Source organism: Pogoniulus pusillus, chromosome 17, assembly GCF_015220805.1.
Source record: "Pogoniulus pusillus isolate bPogPus1 chromosome 17, bPogPus1.pri, whole genome shotgun sequence".
NCBI classification, from domain to species: Eukaryota; Metazoa; Chordata; class Aves; order Piciformes; family Lybiidae; genus Pogoniulus; species Pogoniulus pusillus.
The window spans coordinates 7,145,605-7,167,145 of NC_087280.1; the positions used below are offsets into that span (position 1 = coordinate 7,145,605).

The 21,541-nt window shown below is 41.3% G+C and overlaps 1 long non-coding RNA gene across 1 annotated transcript in view; it reads left to right on the plus strand.

Moving 5' to 3' along the window:
• LOC135182889 (uncharacterized) overlaps nt 1–21,541 on the plus strand; it is a 47,019-nt gene that overhangs the window by 14,046 nt on the left and 11,432 nt on the right. Inside the window, exons 4-5 of the long non-coding RNA XR_010305334.1 lie at nt 11,792–11,932; nt 13,538–13,663. This is a non-coding gene — a long non-coding RNA (uncharacterized LOC135182889). The remainder of the gene's footprint in view (nt 1–11,791; nt 11,933–13,537; nt 13,664–21,541) is intronic.

Consider the following 21,541-nt stretch of genomic DNA (forward strand, 5'->3'; position numbering starts at 1 on the left):
GTCCATGGCATGGGGAAGAGGTGCTTTTCAGTCTCTGCTCTTTGTTTGTCACGGATCAGAAGTGATGGTGCTGCAGCTCATCCCCATCCAAGCACCAGTTCTCCAAGAGTACTCATCTATACATCCCCACTGCCTCTCACTCAGTGCAATGAAATTGTACACCAAAGCCATTGTCTTAATTGTTTATCCGCTCCTTGTTTCTAAAGCAGAGACACTGAATAGGAGCAATTCTTTCAGCTCTGGCTTCATGCCTCACAGCAAGCATATAATTCCTGCCATTAGCTTCAGTTTAACACTTGGCCAAAATTTGAACATACAGCACAGGGGCTTTTTCACAGTTCCTTTTCTCCCATGTGCCAATCTCAGTATGTAGGATCATATTCCCTATTGGATTGGCATCAGGTAATTTTTTGTTGTGCTCAATTTTGGACTCACTTGCACTCTGGATGCTTACATCTCACCTGTCCATGAGCTACACGCAATGGAAATCATTACTTGTGATGAGATGCTAAATTATCAGCGTAGGGCTTCTGCTGTCATATGAGACTTTGTAGAAGCAGAGGGGCTGTATGTATGGAATGCTGTATTTCACAAACATTACTTCCCACTGTAGAACTTTGGTTCTTCTGTTCTAGCCCCTACAATACAGAGGTAGTCTTAGGTGAATCTGACCCCTGAAAACAGGGGAGGGTGGGGGCAGCCATGCTTGGGGATTTTTGCTTGGCCAGAAGGTGGGTGGTATTTGAGAAGTGATTCTTTTCCCCATTCTGCAGTCTAGACCCACAAATGAAAGAGCAGCTGCTCAACTATGAAATGTTTTCACTTCTTTTTTTAATTGCCAAAAGCTTGATCTGCTGATGAATCTCATTCTTACCATCTCATTCTGTGGCTTGAGGGAAAGAAAATCTTAACCTGTGAAGAACTTGCATAATACTCAGGTGGAAATGAATTCCTGGGAAGCTCTTTTATTATGTTTGCTATTGATTTCCAGTGGGAAATTTCAAACAGAAATGTTCTGAGACACTATCACACATTTGCCTTAGGTCCAGTGTTTCTATAAATCATCACACGTGGTTCACAGATCATTCATCTATGGCAGACAGGATACTTTCAGCATGCCTCACACCTATGTATTCTCTTCCCAAAGAAGGTGATTTTGTCAGTATTATTCAGTAAATTCAAAGCAAAAATTCCATAATCTTCATCAGAGTTTTCCAAATTGATTTCAGTTGGCATCCATTTCAGGCTGTGCACTTGTGTCTACCTATCTCATAAATATTAGAACAAACATTTCTGCTTGGCTCTGATCATATCTGTATTTTGAGACTTACTGGGTTAGATGAACTTTGTCATCCAACTGACTAAGTATCAGAGTGTAAAATGGACAGTGATCACTTGGTGGCTGTAAATGTAGTCTGCACAAGATGCTGTTTACTTAGTGCAGCTGTAACAATTGTCATAGCGTTGGCTAAAATCAGCTAAGATTGGATGCAGCTTCATTTGTGAAGGGGTGGGGAGGAGGGGTGTGCTAGTCACCAGCAGCATAGTAATTCAGCCTCTTGCATGTATTTGTCCTAGCACTTGACACAAACAGGGCCATGAGGAGGAAGGCTATCTCTTTAAATAGATATCCTCCTTCCGTGCCCATAAAGTTACTCCTTTGCCTGGAGACAAGTAATCTATGTTGTCCCTAAGGTCCCCACTGGCCAAATTTGTTAAGTACAACTAGTAGGAAGTTTTTGAAAGAGCATGTTTTGTTTTGCCAGTAGCCAGATTTTTGGAAGTGTGGAGGGTAATGGGATGGAAGTGGTTACTAGGCTTTTGGCCTGTAAGATTTATATAGCTATAAGAAAGTTACTTAAATATTCAGGTGACTTCTAATCGTATTTCAGTAGCCAGAAACTAGTGTTGTGGGAGGAAGACACCAGCTGCTGCAACACTTGCTTTTCTGTTCTTGTGGTTCCTCTTCAGAGTTAGGCAATATTTATTTCCCAGCGGCACTGCTCAATAGCCTTCCTTTCAGAAGTGTCAACACATGCAAGTGTTTGAGGAATTGCTGCTACAGTACCTAATGGTGACGCCTTTTTGTTTTGTTTTAAGTTCAGTCACTTGTGTGCTGCACCTGAAGAATTTCACTGCAAGATACATGCAAACTCAGCTGAATGGTTAGTCTTGTTCTGTGTGTCTAAGTGTGCATTTTACTCCCTTAGCTGTAGTGTTAAGGCTAAAGATTTGTACATGAATAACATACACAGTGGGGCAGCTTTTCCTCCAAAACACAGGGAAAGGGGGAAGGTTCATATCCCTGTAGAACAAAAGCATATCTTGTTCTAACACTTTAAGCTATCAGACTTGCTTGCGTAAAGGCAGACTTGAAGCCAATCTGTGTCTCTTCACTCCCTGCACTCTGCATAAACAGTGAAATGTTTGTGACTGCCACAGTCCCCCACTACATTGGCTTTTTGCTTGCTCAAGTCCGAGTTTGATCTCTGGATAAAGTACTGCCTCAGTAAAAGGGCACTGACAAAGTCCACGCTCACTTAAATGAGGCAAAGGAGTTCAAGTTGGTTTTGAGGGTTTTTTGTTTATTTGTTTGGGGGATTTTGTGGTGGTGGTGGTTGTTTTGGTAGTGATGGGATTGTTTTGTTTTGTGTTCAAAGTCCTCCATAGGCTTGTTGCAGCCTGTCTCAGGGCACTCTTCCTGTATCTTTGCCTCCTGGATTCCTCATCTATTTTTAAGTCTCGTGCTCTTTCCTGCGCCTATTTTAACTCTATTACTGTACCATGTAACTCCTGTGGGATATGGAGCTTGTGGGAAAGAAGCAGCATACTACCAAAAAATGTTGATTAATCTACATAGATCTTCAAGGGTTTCCTGGCACAAGACATGAAGAAGCTAATTAAGGTCACATATGGGTATTGTGCATTTGTTGGTTAGCAGCTGTAATAGGAACTGATTAAGAAATATTTCATAAGGGTTTCATATTGTCTCTGTCTGATCTCTCTACCTGGGCTAATGCCTAGGTGAAATACGTAACCTGAGTTAATGCCTATGATTAAAGCTTTGCCCACAGTTCTGAAGTGTTTTCCTCACAGGACACGTACTGGTCTGGACTTGTGATGGGAATTCTTTTCCCTCAGTAGTATCAGTCTGTGCCATGTCCCTGTTCAGTGCAAAAGTAAACAACTTTTAGGCCTTGGATCTCTTAAAAATGCTTTGTGCTCTATGAACTAAACTGCTTAAACTCATCATGTTGCCTTGTATTTCACCCTCATTCTCTTTATCTTCAAACCCAAAAAGGCTGGAGAGGTGTTTAATAGGACTTCAGTGAGACTTCTGAGGTACAAGACTGGTAACTCGAAGTTGCAAGCAAAACAATCCAATTCTATTTTAAATTTAGCAGCTAGATAGCTCTCTAGTGGCTTAACCTCTGCTATGCAGAGTCCTGACAATGTATCTCATCTGTGGGAGCTGGGAATTAGCATGCATGGCAAAAATGTCTTTAGTAGCTCCAGAGTGATGTTTTACTTTTCTGTAGGATTAGGTTTTGGGGCACAAGTATGACTTATGTTGTTGTTTGCAAACAGTGATTTCTTCTTAGCCCATATTTATTTTTTCAGGTAGTGAGAGGTTTCTAGGTTGTTCTGCCCAGATATTTCCATAAAGAGGTTCCAATTCCAGGTGGTAGTTGCTGCAGTTTTGGTTTTACATGTCCTCACTGCAGGCTCTGTGAGCAGCCTGTCTATAGTATCACTTACTTGCTACTTTAGTGTAATTCAGAAAGAAGTGGACTCACACTCAACTGTCATTTGGTGCAGTTCATCTTGAAGAATATTTGCTATGCTGACTTGCTTTAGATTTCCATCAGCGTGCATGCTGGAGTTTAAGTTTTGCTGATACATCTGAAAGGCATGCACATAATTTCAAAAATGAGATAATTAATTGAATTACATGTTACTCTTGAAACATCTTTATAAAAATAAGCATAGTCTGTGGCTGGGAAGACTAACAACATAACCTTCACGACATATTTTTAAGTGTTTTGCACAATACTGTGTTTTGGTGAAGCACTGTTCATAACTTGGAGAAGACCTCTTAAAGAATGTTGGCCAGAACAAACTGAAAAACAACCATTCTGGATACTTTGAAGTTAAATGCATATGGCTCCAGGCAGAACAAATTCTCTCTTTTGTTTCTAGAGGCCTATATAGGCTAGCTCTTTTATTTCCACCATGCTGGCTCCTTGGGGCTTTACTCTGTGTTGATGCAAAGGTACACATTACTTCAAAAACTTCAGATAGAGCATCCTAGCTCAGGTCTGTATCACATAAAAAGCTGGAAAATCAAGGGTATTGGTTCCAGGTGTGGATAACTAGATGTTCTGTAACTGTTCAGAAAATCACATGAAGTAAATAACCTTACCAAAACATATTGTCTGGCAAGGGTGGGGGATGCGGATAGGGACTGGAACTCCAAAGTGTGCTTTAACTCTTGATGAGTAAAGAATTTGATCTGTAGAAAGCAGAATTTCCTATCTAAAGTCCACTAGGACAGGGAAGACAGCATCTATCTACATAGCAGAAAGAGGTTACAACATAGTTGATGCCATGAAGGGAATTATCTGCCACAACAGTGGCTTCTACACCAGGTATGGTAAGAAAATAAACCCCAAAACTCATAGCATGGGTAAACGTCCTGTGACTATACCACAATACAGTCTAGCTTATAGTAGCAGTTGAAGACTTGTATATATTTGTGTGTATGCTTATTAGAAGTGCATGGTGAGGTCATACAAAGATATACAAAGTCTAGCATGACTTAAATGTACACCTGACTATGCCTTTTTTTCCTTTCATAATACATAATTTTGTGTGTGAAATAGTCTCAAACACATAAAAAGTAAGGATATATACACCTGAGTGTCCAAAGAGGTGCAGATGTAGAAAAAGAGCTGTTGATTTAGAATTGGCTCTAGTGCCTTCAAATGTTTACATTTCTGTCTGTGCAAAGCACTGTGACAGTTGCAGCACAAAAATGGAGCAAAAGGTAGCATAATTTGTAAAGACAGAGTACAGGACAGAAGGTTTGTTTGCTATTGCTTTTGTGATTAAGATAATTTCTCCAAAAATTAGTGATAGTCTCGCTAGGTATCAGATAGCTAAGGATTCCTGATGCAAGACAAAGATTTCCAGCTAGTGGACACACTGAGTTCATTTTGTTCTCGTTTTGGCTTCTACACATGATTAGGCTAGAATAAGTAGGAAGAAGGATAGCAGACGGCAGCTCATGTCAAGGCCACTGAGGCCTTACAGAAACACAAATGTTGATGACATTTAGTCATCTAGCACAGTTCAAGGCTGACTTAACTCAGGTTGAGGGCAGAGTCAGTAATTTTTGCTTAAGCCTCAAAGATTGAATATAGCATAATGAGCTTTGGGGGCTTGTTGAGAGTGAGAGGTGGAAACCAGCAGTTAATGGAGGTTCCTGGTAAACTAAGTGCATAACTGAAATATAAGTGTGTAGTCCTTGTCAGAGAATGTGAATTCTTTCTCTTAGTGACCCTCTGGTGAAATTCAGGCTGAACCTCAATCTCAACGATGTCTGTTAAATGTATACTGGGCCCTTGTGGTTGTGTAGATAGGATTTAGTAAGGTCAAAACCCTTCTGTCTGGTAAGGTTTCATGAAGCTTAGTTAAGGCTTGGGTTTTGCATTTGGAAGATACAGGATAGTGTTCTTCTGGCATTAGGAGGTACTAAGAGGTCTGAACACTTCCTTAAGGCTTTGAATCACAAAATGGTAGGGGTTGCAATGGACCCCTGGAAATCATCCATTCCAACCCCTCTGGTAAAGCAGGTTTGTCTAGAGCAGGTTACACAGGGTCACATCCAGATGAGTTTCGAATCTCTCCAGAGAAAGAGACTCCAAAGCTTTACTGGAGAGCCTTGTCCTAGTGCTTGATCACCCTCAAAGTAAACAAGTTTTTTTTCCTGAAGAAAGGCTTTTTAGGTCTTTATTTGTTTGGTTATCCCAACATTCTAAATTATATTAAGGATCACATGAGAGGTGGGCAAGTTCTCTTCAGTGACTTTCCTCCTTAAAAAATCAACACCCGGTCAAGTGGAAATTTCCACTGCCGACGTATATACCTCACTGCAAGAGGTATCCTGTCAGTCAAGCCTAACTCTCCTTTTTGCATAAGTACTGATATAGAAAAGATCAAACCGCAGAAACTTTTGCTTCTCGGTCTTCAGATAAATTCCTTTTTGTGTTTCTTGCAGTAGAAATGAGTATGCACAACGTGTGCTTGTTGATATCTTCTGTAAATCCCTGTTTACTAGGTTCAGTTGGAACTGACTGCCTGACATATATGTAATGTAAAGCAACTGAACCACGAGTACCCAAAGGAGGAGCCGTGAGGAAGCCTGGTAGAGCGAGACCAGGCTTTCGGGCTGGGGAGGCCGCGCCGAAGACTCATCCTGCAGCAGAGCCAAGGGGGCGCCGGAAAGCCGAAGCTTTCGGCGGCGAGGCCACCTCACTGCGCCTAAGGCGAGCGCGGTGGGCCCCACCGCCGCAAAGAGCGGAGCCCACAGTCGCCGACTGCGCCCTGGCCGGAGCCTGCAGCGCGCCCGGGCAGCGGAGGGTGCCGTGTCTGGCGGGCGGGAGAGCCGCGGCAGGAGGCCCGAGGCGGCAGCGGCGCCGCTGCTCCTTTAAGGCAGCGCCGCGGCTGTCCTCGGCTGCCCCGCGCGCCTGGCCCGCCGCCACGCGCTATTAATAGCCGGGCGGGGGCGGGGCGCCCCCTGGCACGCGAGGCGCCCTCCTCGCGCGGCCGCCCCCCGCCTCCGCAGCCAGGTCGCCAGGCACCCGCGGGCGCCTCTCACCGCGGGCGGGACGGGGGAGCCGCCTGCCAGGCCGCGGGCGGGCGCTGGGCCTGCCTGCGCGCCGGTCCTGGGGCAGGGGTGGGCCCTTTCCCCAGACGGCGGGGAAGAAGTGGTCCCTCGGTCCCTGTTGCAGAGCTGCATGCTCGCAGGAGAGGGAGCGGAAATGGTGTCGCTCTGCCCTGTAGGCAAGTAAGGTTTCAGCCCCGTCCCTTCTCTCTTGGAGGGGCAGAACAGTGCTTTCCTCCCTTCCCCCCACGCTTCCCCTCTCGCGGGTTTAGGAATCGCCACTGAAATCTCCACCTGCTCTGACTGCAACGGCATTTTTCCCCCCTAGTTCTGGGAAACGTGCAAGGAAAACGCCGACGTGTGTTCTCTCAGCAGCCCGCCCACGCTCTGATCTGGGGAGAAAGGAATGGAACGCTTTCCTTGCACAGAGGGGTATCATTTACGACACACAAACTGTACTTTGTAAAAGCAATGAAGAGTCTTTGTCTCGCTGTAAGGGCTGTATAACAGTGTAATGTATATCCCCCGTAATCAAGATAAAAAGCGGCTGTGCAGCATGAGAAATAGGAATTGTCATAGTGGATTATGGCCATCTGTTTTAGTATCCTGAGTCAACCTAGCCAAAAGAAGACATTGTGGAGGAAGGGAATGTATGTCTCCTCTTTTCCTGTAGTACCTTCAAAAATACTGCAGTGTTTTACTGCATATTGGAACTCTGTATGCTTTTTATTTCACTACGAGAAATACTCAGTCATAAGAAAAAAAAGTTCCTTATTTCAGTTCCAGTTCATTGGAGTGTGGTAACAATTCCTCTTCCTCCAAGTTGTTTATTACATAGCATCCATTTTCTTTTAACAAAGGATGAATCTAGTAAGTAGCACCCCATCTCTGCCTTTAGTAGAGACAGAGTGGGTGTGCACGTCTGATACTTTGAGTTTTGCAGCTCTCTTGCAGTCTTCATCTGAAAAGCAGCAGATTATTTCCACAAGGTAGAACCTCCCTCCAGGGTAACTTGGAGCACAATTGCATTCACTCGGCCACCCAACCACTTTTGGCAGTAAGTGACATCCCTTGAATCAGCAGCTGCCCAAGTGTGACATACGTTGAAAATAAGGCCAGTTGCTTTAATGTCTTTGCCAGCAAAGCTGTGTTTGGGTGTGAATCACTGAATATGGGTGAGTTGAGAGTGTCTTTGAGGTGTTCATTTTATAGCTTTCTTGGTTGACAGGGAGTTTGCTTGCTTTTCAGGACAAACACTGTGTTCATGCCCTTTGCTACCAGCTCCTTTAATATATAACGCCTAAGCCCGTGGCAAAGAGAGTTTACCTTGGGGGCGTCTGGGGTGAAGAGAGCAAAAGTAATCTCTTAAGTGCAGGAACGCCTTCAGCACTTTAAACCACAACATTAGAACAGGAGTCTCAAGTGTGCATTAGTAATGCTTTTGCCCTTTGCTCTTTAGAGGGGTGATTTGCTCTACAAATACTTTATGAACCTCTTGAGACTGTGGCACCATGTTATGTTTCAGAAGTGTCCGCTACTAAATTCCCACTGCGTTACAGCATGGGCTTCTGTCACAACATGCTAAATAGTCATAGGGAAATGGTATCTTGTGACAAGTTTTGTTCTGCTAGATACAGGTCTCTAGAACCATACACACAAAGGAACTTGTGTAGTTTTGAGGCTAGATAAGAAGATCTACAGCGTTTGAAAATGGTGAGAGCATTGGGTGCCCCATGTGTTCTTAAATGAACAGACAAAATGAGGAAGTCATTCAAGGGTAGCCTTGTTTGTATATGTGTGTTCTGGAGTGTCATCTTTTCTTTGTGTTGCTGGCAAGCTGAACACAACTGAGCCAAACAAATTGAGAGCTACATATCCATGGACCTTTACTTCACTGTGCAGTTTCAGTCGCTGTACTGAGACCAGTCATCTCAGTATGTGGCCAGAGGGGATTTATCTGCTGAAGTTTGTTTTGAAGCATGGGGAATTTTGATCTGGAATTTGTGGTCTGTCTTTTGTAGGGCTGAAATGCAAAAATATATTTCTGAGTGTAAAAGGAGCTTAACTGCTTAGTTCAGCTTCATATGATAATAAGAATAGTTGTGCCTCAAGCATGATTGATCTGCCCAACCTCAGCCACTTGCATAGCTGTCTTCTGCCTTTGATTTCATCAGAATAACAGTAACTATCTTTACTTAGCCTCCCCAAAAATCATATCATTGGAGGTAAAGATGACAAATCTTCCGGTTTTCCTTGGCTTTTGGGCACTGTTTACAGCATTTTAGTTTTTTTTTCGGGGTATAGAGGTGTGCTTATCCTGCTTGTCTGTTGCACTGCCCCTGGGGGGCGCAGGGGTGTTGGTGAAAGGCAGATTCTGTGGTCCTTTCTGCTCAGAACATAGTGTCTGGCAGACAGGATATTGGTCTTTGTTAGACGTGACTGCTGACTGTTTATGGTGTCAAAGCCTTTTGTGGAGACTGACCTGTTACTGAGGGCACCTCAGGGTGGATCATCGCTTGGATACAGGCTTGGTGTCATCTTGCTGTTGTCCCAAATCTTTCTTTACCTGGTGTGCAAAGACAAGTCAATACAGAGCTAAGGTATTTGTTTTATTGCAGTTCTGTGCAGAGTGGGGTGCAAGGTGCTAATTCCATACGGCTGGAACACCAGTTGAGATTTGTGGTAGTTATTTTTACAGTAAAATGCATTAGTCACATCTACTGTCAACACTAGTTAACCCTTGGTTAGTTTCTTTCTTGCTTCATATTAAAGATACAGCTTCTTTTAAATTCACTAGGAATGCTCAGAGGGTAAGCAGCTTCTCTAGCTAGGGGGTGGGGGTTTTATATAGTAATATTATAATGAGGCAATTCACTCTCAGTGCACCACTCTGGGGAACTTTGCTGATTTTTCAAAACAATACTAATCTCAGAATGTTGTTCAAGAGCTAATTATCTGTTGTTCCAGGGCCAGTTATCTTAGTACATTCCTATCGCAGTGTCAGCATAACCTTAAACCATCTGTCACCCCCTCTCTTTCTGAGTCTGTCTTATCTTGTGGTCAGCCAAGCTTGAAACAGTTAATCACCAATTCGTGTCAGCTCCAAACAACCAGTTATCACTGCCATCACTCCAAAACACTGCGTACAAGTGCCCAGTGAACAGAGGAAACACAGTAAACCAAATTGTAGCTCTTCAAGGGGAACAGCAGTTTCTGCTACTTTGAGAACTCACTCTCAGAAGGTTACATTCTTACTTTGTGCTCTTGGACTCAGTTTGTGTTATTTTATTTTGGACTGTTATCAATTATTAGTCTGCATACTATGAAAAATACTTTAGATGTCAGATAACTCTCATACCTCCTGTAACACACTATTTAATTACATAATCACTCAAATGTTTCTTGTGTTGTAGTGGTCCTTACTTAAGCAAGTAACATTGAATTTGACCGCGGTATGCATATTAAGTTCGTTTGCGCTGATCGAACTTTGAGAGCATATTTAACTGCAGATACTTTTCTTGACATTTACATTTGAAGTTTAGAATCTTTAGGGACTGCAAACCTTCTTTGGAGTCACTGCTGAAAATATCTAATGAAGAAAAAATAACATAAAGAGAAGATGATAGTTGAGAGTAAACAACAAAAGTTCATAATTTCAAAGCTGATGGTAAAATAAGCCATGTGTCTTTTGACTTTTAACCCTACTCTGGAGATAGCTGAAGATCTGGTTTAGATTCCATTTCAACCACAGAAAGAAGGGCTACATTTTTATAGTATCTGTCAGAATTCAACATAGGCAAGAGAGATACAGTTAACAATTTTTTTTCCTCTCTCATTTTTTTTTTTAAAGGTAGTTATACAAGTTTGGAAAGGCTGCCTTCATACCATGGGCTGATTATGGGTTTAGTATATTTGAGACTGTAATCAGCTTTGGCCACTTCTGTGAACAAGTGTTTTTACACCCATGTAATCTTACCTTGACTAGATGTGTGCTAGTTTACTTGTTGCTTCTCTATGATGCTATAATCAAATAAAATGGATTTTGCATTAATTTAAATATTACTGGGAAAGTGGTAGAATATGTGAAGTTATCAATTATGCTTGCTTAAAATGAAACGAAACAGTGTGCTTGGCAATGATTATCAGTATATTGAACAGTGCACCTGTGAGACATGATGATAATAAGTGTAGCTGTGACTGTAGTTAAAGCTCCTTGTTGTATTTGGCAAAAATTTTGTTCTTAATTTCGGTCTGATTGTAACCTCTAACTCCTTCAGTTTGGCCAATGTAAATCAGGACTAATTTTGCAGTTGTCTTATACTGTTGAAAGGGTCTGATCTAAAGTAACAAAAGACTTCTGCTGCTTTCAGTGCATAATTGACAAATAGTTGAGTAATGAGAAAATGAAGAATCAAGCTTGGAAGGTTGTGATGAAAAGCGTTTTCCAAGTATGAGCTTTAGTAGTTTAAGGTTCCCATGAAGTCTGTTTAAATATCAGATTAGTTCAGGAAAAATGGAAGCACTTTTATTGAGACCCCTAAGAAAATGACACAGCTGATGAAAGTGAATATGTAGGCCACATAATAACTGTCCACATATCCTTTAAATTACCTGTCAAATATGGTTAGATTTTGCCTTGGAAGATGTTTAGTTCACTCTAGCCACTTGCGTGTTCACAATTCTATAGGTAACAAATAAGAATTGAAAAATAAATTGCAGGAAAACCAATATATATTCTTGCCTCATTTAAGAAGGAAATTATGATGAAGCACAATGATTTTACCCAAGCTTAAAATAGTTTAGTATCAGTACTGCCTTTGTAGTTATGCATGTCTTTGACAACTCACTGTATGTTCTTTTTGACACTTAAAGCTTTTTCTTTTTCTGATTTATTATTTTTTTTAGGGCTGGATGGAAACACAGCCAAATGAAGCTAGGTGAATTTTGTGTATGCAGAAGGCTCATTGATTCAGTGGTGTCTTCTAATGAAGCAAGTTGCTTTTCTCCATATGTGCTCAGGAAACACAGGCTGTCTCAATAACTGAGGTCAGAACTGTTAAATATTAACTTTCCTGATAAATGGCTAGGCCTGTTTGTGTTTGGGAACATAGGCTTGGGGACTGTTCTCTGGAACTGACTCAGACAATGTTCTGTTGGCACCAGGCAGTATTAAATCCCAGGAATCCTTTATTTTCCTAGACTGACTGGAGTTTGGCCTGCAGAGAAGAATTTCCCCTGATTTCTTTATTAAGAGAATAAAAGCAGACTCACTCAGAATTTCAAGAATTATCTCTTTCCCAACAGTACAACAGTTTAACAATAGCTGTGCAGAGGATAGATTATTTTTAGCCTAGATTCCTAAGTTAGGGAGACCTAATGCAACTTTATTGTTCGTCTGTCTACTGTGAATTCCCCTGGCTAATTTTGGCTCGCTTTAACAGCAAGCAGTGTCTGAAACTAGGCGAAATAGGTTAATAGAATGAACAAGAACAAATAATTGTTTAACAGAGAGACCTTATCATGAGCTCACGTATTACTATGTGGCAGTAAGTTCGTAAGATACAAATCCATAGGAAACTGACTTAGTGTATGTGTTCGTGGAATTATTTGATTAGTTTAGGGGTTATTTGGAGGCAGTTATCTGGGGCATAGATACTGTATACTCAGTGCTGCAAGAACTGAGAAGCTCTTCTGCCATGGAAACAGGTTTTCTTGTGGAGTTTGAAGTGTACTTGAACTACTCTTAGAAAAGCAATGTTTTATGTCTATGAGTTAAAATTTAAACCCGAATGTTGGCCTAATTGCCCTCAGTGAGTCCAAGAGAAAGTGTAGTTAGTGAATGACTAATGACTCAGTCCAAGTAGTGATAAGGCACATGGGTAGGACTCTCTGTCGCCAGCCCTTGCTAACTGGACGATACTTGTTTCTGGAAATCTACTTTGGCACTGGGGGGTTTCCAGGAACATAATTTTTTACAGAGTCTGTGAGGAGATGCTGGCTTTTACCTACAGCCTGGCTCTGTACTGTAATCTATCATATTCCTCCTGCATATGGATGTTATATTCTAACATCTTTAGCACTGATTTATAACATGGCATGTGAAACCTTCAGAAGTGTGAACAGGAGGGTGTTCCCTGCTTGCTACATCACAAAACCTCGGTGTACCTTAGCTCCCACTAGAGTTTCTAAAATCCTTTTCTGACCCCAGCACAGGGTGAATTTCATGCATGAATGCATTTCTTCAAAGACTAGAAATTCAGATACTATTTAGTGGGATTTTCAGAGTTGCAAATATCACTTATGTTCAGCAGAGCAAATGGGATTAAAGTATCCAGTGACAATTTTAAAATATTGTCTGCTTTGTAAGACATCTATTGAAAAAATATTTTAACAAATGTAGCTCCAGGTCTCCACTTGTTCTTATCTGGGAAGTCTGCCTTTGACCTCAGTGGGAATGGACTGTAAAAATTAGAGTCCGTAATTGGCATCTGACTGTATTGTCACACAATGTTACTTCATGGTTTACTGAATAGGTGTCTAATATAAGTGCCCTGTATAGTTTGTTTATTTGCTATTAAGAAAAACATTGATATCATTCTGTTATGAATTGTGGAACAGCGTTGTGAAGGGATGCGCTTGTCCTCTCTACAGGCTTTCCTTGTCTGTGGTGTCCAGACTGCATTTTCTGGGAAACTGCCATGGGAAGAAAAATCACATCTCCCCTCTCCTCCTCCTTCTCTCCTACCTCCAGAGGGAATATTCTATTGTTTGTGAAAGGTAAGTGCTTTGGGTAGTAACTGCAATCAACAGTGCGATGGGTGATGAGTAGTAACAGGAATGTTTTGGAGCATAAGCCAAATTCTAACAGAGCTCTGTTGGACCTCACACTGTCCCACTGCTGAAGATGTGCTAAGCTATCTTTGGTAGAGTATTTGAGAAGCTTTTGATGGAGCCAGTAGACTAAACCTCAGGGTGATCTCTTACAGCAGTTTCCTCCTAGTTTCAGTGTGAACCTTCAGATGCGTCTTACTCCTGGGTGCAACGGCTGCTATTTCAGCCAAGGCACCATGGCTGAGGAGTGTCACTGTGTGTATGTATCAAGATTACTGAGAAATCAAGAACGCATCTGTCAGCCTTTAAGCAGCATGCCGTGGAAAAATGAAATGCAAAGTGTGTATGTGCACGAGGGGAATGTACCCAGTGTATTGCGGATTCCAGCAGAGGCCTCAGTAAAGACTGGAAATCTAATTCTCATGTGACAGCATTCCACAAAGACAATTTCCTTTCCACTTCCCCCTCCCAAGAGATTAATTAAAAAATTTTGGCCTATTATTTATTCTGCCTTGGCTATCAAATAACTGTTGGTGTGCCAGCTCTCAGAAGAGATTAGCTCTGAGGTACTTCAGTTCTTAATTTGGATTCTCAGAGATTGCTTAGTATTACCTATAGGTTGATTTCAGTTGGAAGACACCTCAAAGATCATCCAGTTCCAACCCCCTGCCATAGGCAGGGACACCTTCCACTAGAACAGGTCGCTCAAGGCCTCCTCCAACCTGGCCTTGAACACCTCCAGGATGAGAGCAGCCACAACCTCTGTGAGCAACCTGTTCCTTGTCTCACCACCCTCATTGTAAAGAACCCTTTCCTAACATCTAGTTTGAATCTCCCATCTTCCAGTTTAAACCCATTACTCCTCGTTCTGTCATTACAAGACCTTGTAAATAGTTCCTCCCCAGCCTTCCTGTATGCCCCCTTCAGATACTGGAAGGCTGCTATAAGGTCTTCTCAAAGCCTTCTCTTCTCCAAGCTCAAGAGCCCCAACTCTCATAGCCTGTCTTCATAGCAGAGGTGCTCCAGCCCTCTGATCATCTTCGTGACCCTCCTCTGGACTCGCTCTAACAGTTTGATGTCCTTCTTATGTTGGGAACTCCAGAACTGTACACAATACTCTTTCTTCTTGTTGCTAGCAGTACTTCTGTATCCTCACCCTGCATCAAGATTAGAAACCAGCTGTATTAGTATTTCTGCAGGGACTTTTCAAGTTTCTTTTCACTACACCCATGGTCCCCTGACCCCTCCAGGGCCTGCTGGTATAGTACAAGGCCCTTAGAAGGGCAGGAAAGAAGAGAGGCAGTGACTCATTTAAACTTAACAACACAGTTAAGGCGCAAAAGCCCACCCATCCCAGTAGGAACAAAGATCTTGATCCACACAACACCTGCCGTATGCTATTTCTGTGTTTATTCCATTTTTTTAGTTCTGAACACTAATAATGTAAAGCATACCTGTTTGAATGAGGGAAACATTGGTTTTGGAGCTGACATCAGCTCACATCACTGTGAGATTGAAGTTTGGACATGGTCATGTGTTCATTTCTGGATTACAAGCTATACCTAAAAAGGCACAGAAGTCTGTATCTTCACTGTAAGCAGGCCTGCCAGTATTCACAATATCTCATTTAAACTACAGCTGATGGCTGCAATCATCACTTAGTTGTGTGGCTGAAATCATAAAACAATGAGACTAATCACTTCAACTGAAGATCCTTTTCCCTCTCCTAATTTTAGTAGTTTCAGTAATAGTTGCAACAAAACCTTTTTTGCAACAGCTTCTGTTTTACACCATCTAAATAATGTGTTGGCAGCATTTTCTTTTTTTCCTTCTTTTTCTCTATAAAATCAGCTTATATTTTAGTTGATAGTAGTCTAACTTAAATGTCAGTTTTGTCTCATACTGTGACATAAGCATAAGAAGCAGAGCACAAAACCTGCAACCTAGCAAGGGTGAAGAAAATTTAAATTACTTTTCCACTTTTGTGATTCTAGACAGCTTTAGCAGCTAGGAAGATTTATGGTATGTAGTCAGTATTGCATGTCTGACACAGGTTCACAACATTGTGCCCTGTGATCCTATCCCTGGCAGACCTCTTATATGTGGACTGTCATTGAAAACACTGGTGAGATCAGCTTTCCTTTGATAAAGGAATCATTCTGTTGTATCATGCTGGCAGCATAAAAAGATAGACGTAATGGAAGCTGTCCCTTTAGGAAGACCCTTTCCAGAAGGACAGTGTGTTTTTGCCTTGGTCTGACTGTTTCTTGAATTCTTTTAGAAAAGACTCTGGCACAGGGCCATTGTATCTGTCAGATCGTGTTGTAGCTTGGACCACAGTGGAGGTGTTATGTACACTGTGTGCTCTGGCTGCCTTCTGCTTGGAACACCAAGAACCTGTGCAGACCACAGAAGGGTCTGTTTACAGCAGAGAGAAGCCAAACTGTCCCTGCTGATGAGTAAGACAGTTTAAAACTCTTATCCTCTATGCAAGCTTAGGAACAGTTGTTCACTGAGTAGCAGAGCTGGTATGTGGGCTGGAGGTCTGGAAGACAGACCTGAGTTTCACACGTAAGTGAAACTTACAGGCTTGTGCCTGTGAGGTTTGGTCAAGGAGATGTCTTAGGCTTAGGAACTCTCTGATTCCCTTTGTCTGCATCTAGTTGCAGTGAAGCACCTGCTTCCCGTCCAGTAAGTGATACCGTACTAGCTTAGGAACATTTATGTGCTGGACACACATTCAGCATTTGTTGGTGTGATTGCACTTCAGCACTTGCTGTCTAGGTGAATGGCCCAATAGGTAAAGAGGGGAGTAAGGTTAAAGAGTCCATTTTGTATAGGGCTGGAAATACATCTTTTTGGATCATGCTATGTGATTAGACCTTTATACAGGCTTAACTGTAATTCAGTTAGGTAGAAGGAAAGAATATTTTTCGATGCTGGTAGCTGCCAGTAGGGTGGTTTTTTTTTTTTTCAGTTTATGCTCTTTAATAAAAGAACATAAATGGAAGAGCATATGAGATTACCAGTGTTCTGGGGCATATGGCACTGTTAGACAGCATCTTAAGGAAATAATTACTGTGTCTGAATGTGCAGCCAAGGAGCACGAACCTTCAGAGAACGTATTACTTCCTCTTCAGTTTTGAAAGCTTTGTTTCATTCTGCAGCAGAAAGATCAGGGTCTCTTGCAAATTCAGTTCATTAATCCCCTTCCCCCTTCCATGTCCTATAGTCTTAATTTCCTTCTTGATTCTTGTTCTGAGGTGGAATAAGGATGTGTTCTGTACTTTTTCCTTTTGAGTTGCTGCTAGGTTGGCCTAAATGAAACATGTCACATCAGCTTCCTTTTAGGTGAAGATTCTTTTGCAGTTTAGTAACACCTGGGACTGATAATTGCTTAAGTGGGGAATCTTTATCAGGAGTAAACTGTGACTGACCATGAAAAGGAAACGTGGAAATATTCAGCCACCTTGCCTTCTCCATGTCTGTCTTTATTTTCCATGCTTCTGTGAAGAAGGAGTAAGGAAAGTATTGCTGTAAGAGCAATGATTTAAAATAGAAAATTAGAGAAGAAAGCGTCCGTGCTTTTGTCGCAGGAAGAAATCGCACAGGGATGGTTGATTTGCACGAGAAGTTCTTGCCAGCGGATACGGTTAACAGCCGCCCGGTTTAATGACTAGATGCCGGGTTTTGTCTTTGCCTTTTATCTAAACCAAATCAGTGGCTTGCTAACTCCATCTGCTGGAGGCTGGTGAGGTGGCTGGTGTAGGAATGCTTGGCTGGGCACACAGGAAAACGGTATGAAAATAAAAACGTGTCTGAAAGAGAAGGACTCAGTGTGTGTCATCGAGATCGTGAGAAACAAGATGGGAACATCCATACGCAGAACACATGAAGTGTAAGGAGTAATTAAAAGTTTGCGGTTGCATTAACTGTGGCTTTTCTAGTTGCTTTAGGATATGCAAAACAACTGAAATATTTAGAAGAGTATACACATTTGTATAATGCCATCTTTGGTATGTACTACTGTGCAGAAAATCAGACTCTAAAGATAGTTTATTTGAGGCTGATAATTACAAAGTAGATTAATTATAAATGGTTTCCTGGTTATGGAAACTAAAAGCATCTGCTCAAAAGTAGCAGACCACAGAGTAATTACAGTTACAGGAAATGTGATATTCTGTGCATTTCTAACAAGTACTCGTTGGCTACTGACAGAATAGCACCTGACAAGCTTTGAGAACTTCTCCTGCATCTGTCTTGTCACCTTTGTAGAAACTCAATTGCCCATTAAATTAATCTCTCCCTCTCTCCCTCAAGAAAAAAAGAGAGAGGCTTACTTACATGCCAACTTCTTATCTGGCACTTTGTCCTGAAAAAAATGCTTTAAGTAATCACATATCTACAGTTTAAAATGTGGTATTTGTTGTACAGGTGCTCAGTATGTTTAAGAAAGTTCTTGGCTTTAACCAAATTCTTATGAAATATCCTCTGGGGATAAAGAAACAAGCAAGAGGGCTATGGCTAATGAAAAAAATCCTTAGCTACTGTTATGATATAGATGTCTCCATATCCAAGAGCTTTGCAGTATTCTAAAACCCAAAAGGAGGAAGTACAAAGCCCAGGAAAGAATGACCAATATGAGAACGGATTTTCCTTCCCTTTCTGTGTCTTCTGTCATAGTTGTGCAGGTTTCTGCTTGGAATAGCTGAAAGAATTTATTGATGATTCCAAGTCTCTCCATGGCACCTATTGTATTCTTTAGTGGAACCAAAAAGAATTTGAATATCAGGGGAGTGTCCAAAGGTAATGCGTACATACAATTGCTGCAGTGTAATAGTTTTAACATTGTAAAAATGGATAGTTAATTGCTTCCAACTAACTGAAGGTAGTCAATTTCAAATTTCAAGATTTATTGTGTGGCCTTTCATAATCTTAATTTTGGAATATGTTGATACACCAGATTTACTCAAGGAGAAAACTGAGTTTGATCAAAATGGGATTTCAGGTGTGTGATTTCTACATGGAATTCTTTGCAGTTTATGATGCAGTTCTGTTCAGCTGCAATATTTTAATTATTATTTCTCATTTGTAATGAGATACTAGCTAAAAGCAGCAGGCAGGGACCAAAGTCTCATGAAATATCAAAGACAGTCTATCTGGGCTGTATACTAGAAAATGGAAATAGAAACTGATCAAACTGTTGTGAAAGGATTGGGGAAAAATCCAGAGAAGTGTTAAGACGTGGACTAGATGGAAGCATTACAATTCCACAAACAGCCTATTACAGGCCTTTAAAGCCCTGTAAGTGAATGGTTCAAGCAATCTTTTTCGTAGGAGCTCAAAGTTAAAACAGTGAAGTAAGTTACGAAGTGGAAAGATTTACACGCTGCTTCTCTCCAAGGGTAAGTCACATCACATTGTGTCGTTGGGGCTTCCAAAAGGCATCCTACCAATTTTGCCAGATGAGATGCTGCATTATGTGAGATACTTAGCACAGGCCACGAAGCAGAAGGGGCAGGTAGGCAGCCAGATGCACAACCTGTAATGAAATGTGGTAGTTCAGGTGAACACAGATTGTTACCTGAAGCTAAATGCCACATTACAGTTCATTTAAATAATATACAGCAGAATGGGGGAAGTCAGCCTAAACCATACCCACTGCATTTAGATGTTGCCAACATTTACATAAAATAACACTTCTCCTTACAGAAATACAAGCAGGCCGCGATGTACAAATCTCATTAAATTCTGTGTTTGTGCTCATGTGTACCTTGGAGAATGCCTTACTGAATATTTTAAACAGTTTCATGAGGGATTCATTATCACCTGGATTGCTAGCTGTTTGTTTCTTTTCAACATAGCAACCAACATGGCTCCAGTCAATACCATTGTTCTTGTTCCTGCTGCAGATGGCAGTTGCAAGGGTTAACCGCTCCTAAGAGTTCTATTGCTTGGTCATCAGCCTGGTTCTAAGTTACATAGTTTGGCCTATATCCAGAATTGAAAAAAGAACACAAGCACTCCTTTTTTTTTTTCTGCCATGGCTTGACCTTCTGCTCTTGCAATTGCTGCCTTATGAGGAGTCACCTCCACCCACTGCAGTGTGCTGTCATTGATTCTTCAGTGACTTTTCAGTTTGGAATGGAAAGGGTATGTGATTTTATTGCATATCAGCTAATACTAGAAAAGTAACACATAACTACATGCTTGGTTTTTAGGCTTGAAAGGCTGCAGGCTTAATCATCTTATCCCTTTACTCAAAGCTAAATTTTTAGAAACCCTTTACCATATCACTTTCACAACTACCTGTGACACAGCACTGTCACCTTGGGCAACCAATGAGTCTCTAATGGGAATAAAGCCTGTAGTAGTCCATAGCAGCAAGCAGGCTTAGTCGAGGGTATTAGGAATTAGCCTTTTCTAATACCCTGAGTAGACATTTGCACATCCTCTATCAGAGCTAAAAGAACCTCTGCATGCTAAAGGCTATGGGGAATACTTTGATTGTAAACTAAACCTCGTCTTACTTTCTCTGACTAATGTACATCCCAAGGACATGGTGCTTTCCTCAAGTGTAAAAAGGTAGGTGCTTCTTGGTTTTCTGTTTTAGGGAAAAAAGTAAGGTGAATGGACAGATTTGGTACAATTAGGAAAAGAAATGTGATCGACTTTGCTAACGTTGCTTGAGTGGCCATTTGCTTGGGTCAAAGGTCTTTTGCAAAGCAGGATGCTAAGAGGGCTTGCTCTACTTTTAGTGAGATGACAGCTGCTTGGGATTTATTCCCAAGTGGTAGTTATCTCTTCTGATAGATCTTCAAACACTTGAACTTAAATTCATTCTAATGAATTTAATTCTGAGATATGCTTTTAATAAAATAACATTTTTATAGACTTGGAATATGTTATCTAAGCAAGGACATTCCCTGTCTCTTTTGTGTTTAACAGAAGGATTCTTTTTTGTATCTTCAAAATGAATAATGAGAGTAAAATTTTAGCCATCTGAAACATGCTTGAGTTAAAAATTACAGAGGCACATACTGTGGATATATTCGTGTTAAATGCTTTATCAAAGCTCAGATTTCTTTGTATTCATTAAACTTGTAGGAGAAAATATTGCTGATACATAGAACAGTAAAAAGCAGACAAAGAGTTAAAAAATCTCTAATGCTGCAATGAAAATGCAAGACAAAGACTTGACATTAATTTTGTCTAATGATTATTATTTTTATTGTACTGTCATGATTATCTTTTCAGTCCTCCTTGACTTGAAGCAAAGGGTTTGATTTCTGAACTAGTGCAGTTCATCTCACTTTACCAACCATACTGGAATCTAGTATGGACACACTTACTTTGAGATAAACACATAAGAGAAAATCAAATTAGGTCAACGCAGTAGCATTTCTTATAGCTATATTTATTATGTGGCTGCTGAAATACAGCTTGGTGGTGGGCTTAGTCACCAGCCAGGCCTTGTGTGGCTCAGACAAGAAACCACCTGCACTTCATTGCTCCTGAGCATGGGGGTTTTCATAGAATCGTAGAATGGCAGGGATTGGAAGGGACCTCTGGAGATCATTGAGTCCAATCCCATTGCTAATGCAGGTATGCCTCAATCAGGTTGCACAGTAACATGTCTGGGTGGGTTTTGAAAGTCACTGGCCACTACTGATAAGAGCCCAGCTCAATTCTCATGACCTCTGCCCATTATTTATATTAATTTATAAGATCCCCTCTCAGTCTTCTCTTTTCATAGGATCATAGAATGTCAGGGTTTTTTTGGGACTAAATCTGTGCACAGGACCTGGGAAGCAGTAGTGGAGA